At 43.1% G+C, this 10318-nt stretch overlaps 1 long non-coding RNA gene across 1 annotated transcript; it reads left to right on the top strand.

The window, feature by feature from the left end:
- The first annotated feature begins 6225 nt into the window (after positions 1-6225).
- On the top strand, positions 6226-8726 carry LOC111773075 (uncharacterized). Its single transcript, XR_011437725.1, has 3 exons — positions 6226-7130; positions 7876-7994; positions 8089-8726. It is a non-coding gene; the product is annotated as an uncharacterized lncRNA (long non-coding RNA).
- The last annotated feature ends 1592 nt before the right edge of the window (positions 8727-10318 follow it).

Below are 10318 nucleotides of genomic sequence, written 5' to 3'. Positions count from 1 at the left end.
GATGAACATTTGGGTTGTTTCCAGTTTGGGATTATTAGAAATAAAGCTGCTATGCACATTCATGTACAAGTCTTTGAATGGACACAGGCTTTCCTTTCTCTTAGGCACATATCTAAGAGTGGAATGGCTGGATCACATAGTAGGTGTATGTTTAACTTTTTAAGAAACTGCCAAACTATTTTCCAAAGTGGTTGTACCATTTTACACTCCTATCAGCAGTATATGAGAGTTTCAGCTGTCCTACATCCTCACCAACACTTGCTATGGTCAGTCTTGTTAAATTTAGCCATCCAAATAGATGTGTAGAAGTATCTCATTGTGGTAATAATTTGCATTTCCCTAAGGACTAAGATGTTAATCACCTTTTCAGGTGTTTATTTGATATTGAACATCTTTTTGGTGAAATGTTTTTTCAAATCTTTTGCCCATTTTTTATTGGGTTGTTTTATTATTGAGTTTCAAGAGTTCTTTATATAATTTGGATACAAGAATTTTATGAGATAATATGATTTGCAAATTTTTTTCCCAGTCTGTGTCTCATCTTTTATTTCTCTTAACAGTGTCTTTTGAAGAGAAGTTCTTAATTTTAATGAAGTCTAATTTATCAGATTTTTCTTTTATGGATCATGCTTTTGGTGTCATATCTAGGACCATTTTTGGTCTTATTTTGACTAACCAGAAAGATTTTCTTCTATGTTTTCTTCTACAAGTTTTATAGTTTCTATTTTACATTTAGGTCCATTATCTATTTTGAGTTATTTTTTTGTGTGTGTTATGAGATGTAAGGGACTAAATTCATCTTTTTATCTGTGTATATCCTATTGTCCCAGCACCATTTGTTGAAAAGACTGTCCTTTCTCCACTGAATTGCCTTTGCAACAATCAATTGACTATATATGTGTGGGTCCTGTGGTTATTGCAAAACTAAGGTAACAGGCGACATTTACTAAGGAGGGTAAAAAAGAAGCCAATCTAGGATTTAAAAAATAATAATAATTATGAAAATGAAAGGCATGGGAAAATGTATATTGTGTGGTTTCTTTGTATGGAAAATGCATAGAATACCTCTAGAAGGAAACACAGACATAGAAACTGGCATCTGAATTCTATTTAATTTCTGCCATCAACAGAAAGAAAGCTTGAGAAGAAATTAAGCTCTAAATAAACCAAGAAAGTTAAAATATCATTCCACTAAAGCAAAGGAAAATAATAAATTACCATTTTAAAGTAAAATTTTTAACAAAATTACCATTTTATAAGAAGTATAAAGACTTCAAAAATTGTAATATCTAATGTTGTTCATGTAATACAGAACGATGTCAAATGCTTTAAAGATTATATTAGTAAGAATTTATCCAAAGAAAATCACTTAATATGTATATACAAATTTAACTGTAGGGATGATTATCAGAGTATAATTTTTAGAAGCTTGTACACAGACCAAATAATTGGCAATAGGGAATTGGTTAAATAAATGGCATAAATTTGTTGCTATCTAGTCATTAACCGCGACTCATTTATTCTCATAGAAAGCTGTCCCAGGAAAGCATATTTTGGCTTATATATAAGAAAGAATCTTCTAACAGCTAAAGTTATGCAGCAATGGAATGAGCAGCTTGGGGCATTCTAGCAAGAGCTGTCATGGGTCACACAGCTCTATAGGCAATACGATAGGGCTGGCCAGGAGGGGAAGAAATAGGAGAAACTTGACAGATCATGAAGCTTAGAGAAGTGGTTAAGCCCCAAAAGGTTAGTTACGGTAGAAATCATCAGATAAATACCACAGGTTCAGACTAGTAGGGTATGAGCCATGTTATGTAATTTGAAATTGCCTAGTAGACAAATTTGAAGATTTCAAATAAACAAGTGAAATTAATTTTAACAGTGTATTTTATTTAACCCAATGTATCCAGAATATTATCATTTCAACTTGCAGTCAATACATATATAAACACTAATGAGATATTTTACATTCTTACCATGTCTCCAGAATATATAGCACATTCCACATGAGCCACATTTCAAGCACTCAGTGGCCACAGGTGGCCTGTGGCTACCGTGTTGGGCAACAATGCACTAAAGTCGAAGATGTGATTGTCAGCACTTGTAACACTAGTGATCAGTGTTAGTGAGCTCATAGGTTATTTTTTTCTCTGCCTCTTTTGTGAGACTTGCTAGGCAAGGAAACCCTGGGGTACTCAGATGAAAAGTATACCTGGAAGTAGGTCCAACGGCAGACAGCCACGGAAGTCAGCATCTGAGATAATGTCCCCTGAGTGAGCCCGAGGGGAAGGAAGTCCTGCCCTGGGGAAGAAGTTGGCCTTCACTGTCCTTCCCAACACTGAGTCCCGGAACCGTAGAGTGGGTTTCAGGCCCCTGACCTCACCGTTTCTGTCTGACAGAAATGGCAGATACTCAGTTTCAGCTTATCCCTGTTAATGTCAAGTGCATGATGGCTCACCACGCCTACCACAGACAGAAAGAGAGACAGACAGAAAGACAGACACAAATAGACAAAAGGTGCCTCGGCCGAGCAAAGCTACCAAAACACCAGACAATTGTTTCTGTAGGTAGCTTTTAGTTTGCCTAAATATAACTGATTCTGGGACTATGCATATATCAGAATACATATGCTCTTACGACCTTAGAAGTTCAATTTCTTATTTCTTGACATTTTTATTTTAATGTCAGGGATGTAAGTTGAAGTTGTTCAGCAGAGTCTTGCTGCAACCTCAGAAACACTAGCCTGATGGAAGAAAAAAAGGGTCCAGGAAAGAGCTGGGAAATTTACTCTGTGACATGTTTCCCGGGACAGAAGCCAGGAGGTTCACGCTCATGCACCCTGGCTGGTGCTCAGATCTAAGAAGGTGCAGCCCTGTTGGCGGTGGTGTGGGGAAGTGGCAGCAAAAATGCAGACACTTGCTATGTGGACTGAGGGTATCGTGACGATGAGTTGCTAATCTGTGAAGCAATTCCTAAATCTTGGCTTGCCTAACAGTCACATGGGGATCTTGTTTAAAATGCATAATTCTCATCTCTACCTTCAGAGATTTTAATGCAGCTGGTCCAGGGCTGGACTCCCAGAGTCTGGATGTATAGCATCCCAGAAGGTTCTAATGCAGCCGTTCCCTGGAGAAGTATTGGTATTCTAGCAACCGTTCCAGGCACAAGGATCAGGATCTGGTCCCTTGCTCACCAGGAGCGCTAGGATAGATGTCAGGGCCCCAAGGGGAGCCCGCCTGTGAGGAATTGGCATCTTAAACATGAACTGAGGCAGACACCTAGTCATACTGTGTGAGCTGGAAAGAGGAGGTAGACGAAAGGCGAGAGGATTCCAGAGCGCCAGCTACCTGGACCCAAGCTCAAAAAATGTGAGACTCCTCGCAGACTTTCCCTCTCCCCGCAGGACTGACAGCCATCTCTCCAGAGGCGTGTTGTTTTCCTACGAAATGAGCCGACACCAGACTTGGCAGTTCCATCAAGTTAGCTTATTAGTGCTTCCGCTCTAAGCTTGCCTGGAGTCCATATTACCAACGCGGAATCTCATAACCGCTACTTGGGAGATCAGAGTTAGCTGTAAAAGTAATCATCCAGAAGAAGGGTAACATGGGACTCAAAAGGCAAAAACTGGATCCTTTGGTGTGAGAGGTTGTAAACGAAGCCTTTGGAAGGCGAGTGACGCCTCACTCGGGATAAGGCACAAGAGGGCGCCAGAGCATCCTCCTCCAAAAGAAGTTTCTGTTGAACAAAACCCGTTAGGCTTCAATTAAACAAAACATTTGCCCGAAGCGACAGTCTCCACCGAAGTAACCCCAAAGACAGAAGAGAGTGGACGGGCGGCCCCTGAAAAAGTCTTCTGAGGCATGCAGTTTGGGTTGACGACATCAGTTTTATGTTAAAAATGGATGTGATTTTCCACCGCGTCTCCTAATGCATCCTGGTTCGTTTTACTCCAGCACACAATGTTTTACCTTTCCCGGGCCCGGGTAAACAGGGTGCTCCCGAGGGCGCCCTGTTCGTCTCCCGCACCCGCTGGCTCTGCCCCGCGCTCCTGCCTTCCTGCTGCGGGGACTCTCGCCGGAGCGCCCATCGGCGCCAGTCACGACCCACCTGCTGAGGTCATATAGAAGCCCTGACTCTGGACTTGGAACCCCGTGCTGTCGGGGCTGATGACCTCGGAGAGCCCCTATTCCACTGGCCTCGTTGTGCACAGGCAAACTGAGGCTCAGAGGGGCACTGGGACCTGTTGAGAGTCACACATCAGGTTAGTCTTGAGATCGAGGTGAAACTATTTTTTCAAACCCATGAACTGGCACTGGCGTCCCCAACAGGAAAGGGGCACGGTCCACTGATGGTCTAAAGGCTAAACAAGGATAGGAAAGCGTGTGAAACTCAGGAAATAAGGTTCAAAGTGCAAAAACCCAGCCTCGTGCGGGAGGGGGCGGGGAGGCGGCTCAGAGCAATATTCCTGCAGAATTCCCGGGTGGTGCTGCCACCCTGTGTTCAACTAGGAAATTAAACTCAAACTTCGCCAATAAAGCTAGCTTTTCCATTAAAATGTTTTGTAAAAGAGCTAGCACTTTCTTTATTTCTACCAGGATATTTTTTCCCAATGCATCTGCTTGGTATTTCCAAGCTCCGTGACCATCATTAGAGAAATACGAAGGGACAATTATAAAGAGACATGAAAACTTCACAACTGATTACTGTGAAACTTCAGTTTCTTCTGGGGCTGGTGCCGTGGCTAGTGGTTAAGTTCAGCGCACTCCGCTTCGGCAACCCTGGTTCGCGGTTCGGATCTCCGACGGGAACATACACCACTCAGCCATGTTGTGGCCGGGGACCCACAGATGAAGCAGAGGAAGATTGGCACAGATGTTAGCTCAGGGCCGGTCTTCCTCATGCAAAAAGAAAGGGGAAGACTGGCAACAGATGTTAGCTCAGGGCGAGTCTTCCTCAGGAAAGAAAAGAAGAACTTCAATTTCTTCTAGACTCAGGCTTCATGAGTGTGAAAGATCTGCGGATCTGGAATATTTTATAATATGCATCTGCTATGTAATCATTAACTCACAAAACACTCTGTTTTAAAATAATAGTAAACATTTGAGTATTTACTATATGCTGTATCCCTATTTTATGTGGATAAAGCATTTTATGGCTAAAGTACTTTGTGGATAATAAAGTGTCTGTCCTTTATGTGGATTAATTTATTTAATCCTCACTATAACTCCCCAAAGTAGGTGCCATTATTATCCCCATTTTACGTATAAAGAAACTGAGGCATGGGGATGTTGAGTAATTTTCCCAAGGTCACACAGCAAACGGATGGTGAATTGGGAGCCCATGCCATGGAGTCCGTTCCAGAAGCCTGTGCTCTTAACCACAAGGTCAGTGGTTCTCGAAGTGTGGCCCCCAGACCAGCAGCACCATCATTACCTGGAAATTTGATAAAGCTGCAAGTTCTCGGGCCCCACTCCAGACCTTTTGAATCAGAAACTGGGGGGATGGGAACCAGGAGAGTTTTGACCAGCCCTACAGTGGTTTGACAGCACTAACCTAGGCCACGGTACCTCCAATTGTTAGAGTATTTAAATAAAAGCAACTCTGGGCCTAGCCCTACCCTGGAGATGAGAATGGTACACTGTCATTTATGTTACTTCATGTCATTATGGCAAAGTCAAAAGACACTGTCCGGGACTTAAGGGAAAATATACTTTGGAACATAATGCTTATATAATTAAGACCCTGAAAAAATTCCGCTGTGCTTCCCAAACTCATCAAAAACCCTGGTGACTGTCAGGGATCCTCGGCTCATCACAACTGAGTTTTGATTGGGGTGACAACCCACCGCTGGGGAGAAGAGGCCCAAGGACAGAGGGTCTGGATGGTTCTGAAGAGAAGCAAAGGACCCAGACCTGGGTGGGTCTGGCAGAAGGAATAATTCCACCTTTGCTCTAAACCAAAACTCAAAATAAATACTAAAGACAAGAAATTCCCTGGGCAGGAGTTTTGTTTTGTTTTCCCCTCAGCTTTTTGACAGCCAGAGAAAGAATGTTGGGGCTTGCCCAGAAAAAATAGGGCATCCTATCCCAGGTGTGTGGCTTGAGATTCTAACAATTTAGTTAAACTGGAACTACATTTCCCAGAATTCCCTCTCTTGCATGGTTCCGGGTTGGCATGGGCTACAGGAGAGCGCTGGTGTGGAATTTGGAAGGTGGAAGTGAAAGAGCTGCCATGTTCCTTCTATGTAGACTGGTGCAGGGCGTGAGGCTCTGTCACAGCTCCTGCTCCTGGTGGCCTTGTCTGCTGGCTCACCTTGTTGGTGTGGGCAGCCGCTGGGTCACTGCTCCTCCAGCCCCGACTGGAGCCTCTTTCAGCTTCTTTAGGATACCGACTTCCTTGAATTTGGAGACTTTTGATTCCAATCTGTCCTTTGGTTCCAGCTTCGTGCTCGTGGCTTCCAGTTTGTCTTTGCTGTCCCCCATCTTCACTTCCAGATTACCTGCCCTACACACTTCAGGCTGCAGGACCAGCAGTACATAGACTGTTTAACCAGCTCCCCAAATTATTTAGTGACTATAAGTCCCTATTTTATATTGCTCCTAGTGGTGCTGTTTCTTCTCTGATTGAACCCTAACAGATACACTGGAACAGAGAGAGGACACTCCATCTAAGAACAGACAATGGACAAGCCAAGAGGGATCCAGGAACTAAGCCTGAAGGAGAAAAAAAACGTGCTGGAGACTCAAGATGTTCTGGCTGAGAAAACCAGGGGCTGTTAGGGTGACCCACTCTTCAGGGGAAGAAAGATCAACCAAACTGTGGTGACTTTTTGTGCCATCCTCAACGCAGGGTCACACAAGCACCATCAATTTCAAGGATGGATGTTAACAAGCCTGCCTGGTCTGAGCTCAGCCCCTCCACTTACCAGCTGGGGGACCTTGAGCAAGTCACTTACTGGGTCTTTGCTTCAGTTCACTCATACGTAAAATGGAGATGAAATTGTACCTACCTCATTGGTTGCTGGGAGGGTTACAGGAGTTAATACTGTAAATATCTGTAGAGGATTATCCTCGGCACATAGTACTAAGTTTCTTCTGTTTACTTGTAGGAAACATTCGTATTTACAGGTAACTCAGGTCTTACCTATGTCTCTGGAGTGTACCTCTCCCCTACCACCCCCACCATCTGCCCTAGGAATTCCCCTTGCCCATCTTGCAAGCACTCTCCTTCTCATCTCCCTCACTTAAAACCCCACTGTCAGCTCTTATAGAGGGAGTCATTTGAGAAGCACACCAACCCTCCTCTGGGTCTTCTCTCCCCTGACCTCGCCTTCTAGAAACCAATTATCAGCACCTTGAATTCAAAGTTCAAATGATCCTCCTGTGAGGTCTGAGCGGCTATGATGGGGGATGTGAGGGAGGCAGCACTGGGAGCCTTTTCTTGCCCTTATCACTAACTTATTGAGCATCTGCTGTATGCCATGCAGTCCACCAGGCACATTCCATATAATGCTTCACTCAGTCTTCCAACAACATGTTGGGTGATACCATCTTTGTTTCACAGGAGATGTAGTTGAAGCTAAGAGAGGTTAGGTAATTGCTCAAGATCACATGGCCAAAGAGTCGTGGGATCAGAATAGGAAACCGGTCCACGTGGGATGCACAGCCCTAGCCAGCACTTTCCCCTCCAAATCCTGCCCTTCAACTCCCTAGTCATTGTCAGAAAATCTTGAAAGGCATGTGCACTGCTTTAGGGACAGGAGAGAAGGGGAAAAGAGATGAGGCTGAGTTCTGTGGGGGCTAAGGAGCAGAGAAGCAGAGAAGTGTGAGAAGCGTCCAGAGGAATATGTCCGTAATTGTTTTTCTTCTGTAGCTTTCTCTTCCTTCATCCCCTGTTTTGACCTTGGTCAAAAGCCACCAAGTTCAGACAGCGCAAAAACAATTGTCGAGGACAACAAGAAGGGCAGGTGGTTCATCCCAACCACCTAGAAGGTAGGCACTGTTATCTCCATTTCAGGTGGGGGTGCACTGAGGCGAGGAGGTGTGCCTTGCTGTTTCCTAACTGGGTGTCCCCTCTGGATTACAGGTTTTAGACCTCTCTCAAACTTTCTCCACTGATGAGGAGGAACCACAGAAACCACGTGGAAAACACTTCGAGTATTTTGAATGACTATTTTCTCAATTCTCCCAGGATGCTACGTAACTAATGACTATTTTCTCAATTCTCCCAGGATGCTACGTAACTAGTCCCATGCTGGATACATAGGAGCGAAGTTGAAATTCATTACATACATATGTCTTAGGACAACAAGATTGGATTCTGTCAGAAAAGAGTCTATTTACTTAAGAATAGCACAATGTATATCATAATAAACTCCTGTAAACACATCACTCATCTTCAACAGCTAGCAACAATTTGTCAATTTTGTTTCATCTTTTCCTTGAGACATCATGAATGTCACCCATAAATACATGAATATACATCTCTTCCTGGAAAGACCTTTTAAAACATCATCATTATTCCATTATTGCACCTCACAAAAAATAATAAATTCCTAACATCTAAAACAGTAAACTAATGTCAATAGGATTTGCAATAAATTAATAACATGAGATACTCAAATCATATTCAAATTTCCTTATTCTCCCAAAAATGGTTTTTTAGAGGTTTTTTATGTGGCCGGCTTAGCCACAAATAAAGGCAAAGAATCTGGTTATGACACACATGATGTCTGTCCTCCTCTTCCTCGCTTTATTCATTCAACAAATATCTATTGATTGCCTACGGTGTGCCTGGCCCTGAATAAGGGCTTTTATTAAAAGCCTCAGGTCCTGTCCTTGAGAACTGATATGTCACCTGCTCGCTTCCCTGGCTTGGACCTGCACTCCCACCCCCAGTTTTCATTTTTTTTCCCTAAGAACTTTCTTTAGGAGTTAGTTCAGCCCAAACCGGAAACTCCAGTTACCAGATTGCTAAATCTCAGGGTCTTTAGACAACTTCTAGTACAATGTTTCTCAAACTGATTTCTCCAACTGTATTCTTGAGTTACGAATATAGTGAACACATTCACTATTAAGAATATATCTATATAGAATAGAGCTAAGAGTATTCTGGCTGGGAAAACACTGCCTCAAGAAATGAAAGACAATCTATAAAACTTTCAGTTGTGTATTGTTACTAAAATATATGAGTTTTATCTTTATAACTGATAAAATAATTCTACCAAAATAAAATCATAAATGTGGAGTGATTGTTTCATTTTGACATTAGGTGCAATATTTCTTAAAATGAGGTCTGCAGCTCCTGGAGGGGAGGGGAGACGTTCTATGGACATATTTGGGGGAGACCATGTATCCTCCATTTTGAGAAACCAACATAGGGTAATGGATCCCAAATGTGACTTTACGTTAGAGTCTTCTGAGGATTTCTCTAAAAATACAGATGCCAGGGCTCCATTCCAGGCCTCCTAAATTAGAATTTCCACAAGTGAGGCCAAGGAATCTGAATTTTAACATGCTCTTCAAGTGATTCTGATTGGCTAGTTTGAGAAATCATTGGTCAAGGAGTTCCTTTACTTTTCTCCATCAGTGAACGTTAAATCTGTTCTACAATTTCCTGACAAATACTCATGCAGTATTAGCTTGACTCCCCAGCGAGCGGCAGCTTACTTTCCTTTGAGGCGGCCCATCCTGTTGTAGACATTATTGTTGATTTCTTTCTTCTTCTTTTTTTAAAGATTGGCCCTGAGCTAACATCTGTGGCCAATCTTTTTGTTTTCCTTCTTCTTCTCCCCAAAATCCCCCAGTACACAGTTGTATATTTTAGTTGTAGGTCCTCCTAGTTCTGCTATGTGGGACGCCGCCTCAGCATGGCCTGAGGAGCAGTGCTAAGTCCACGCCCAGGATCCGAACTTGTGAAACCCTAGGCCACTGAAGTGGAGCCTGTGAATTTAACCACTCGGCCATGGGCCGGCCCCATGATTTCTTTCTTCTATTGAGCTGAAACTCCCTTTCTTTCAAGTTTTACCTAAGGGTCCAGTGATACAGAGAACATAGTTAGATCAGGACTTGTAAGTTTATTATTAAACAAGAATCTTTGTATAATAACCCTCTTAAGACAATCTGTCTTCTAAAAGGCTACTAACTCTTGGAGAAATTTTTTTACAAAAAAATCCCTGGGGCCGGCCCCGTGGCCAAGTGTTTAAGTTCGCGCACTCCAGCTTTGGTGGCCCAGGGTTTCACTGGTTTGGATCCTGGGCGCGGACATGGCACCGCTCATCAGGCCATGTTGAGGTGGCGTCCCACATGCCACAACT

This window comes from Equus caballus, chromosome 4, assembly GCF_041296265.1.
Source record: "Equus caballus isolate H_3958 breed thoroughbred chromosome 4, TB-T2T, whole genome shotgun sequence".
In the NCBI taxonomy this organism is placed as follows: domain Eukaryota; kingdom Metazoa; phylum Chordata; class Mammalia; order Perissodactyla; family Equidae; genus Equus; species Equus caballus.
The sequence above is the reverse complement of the archived record's forward strand: the minus strand, read 5'-3'. Positions and strand labels throughout refer to the sequence as shown.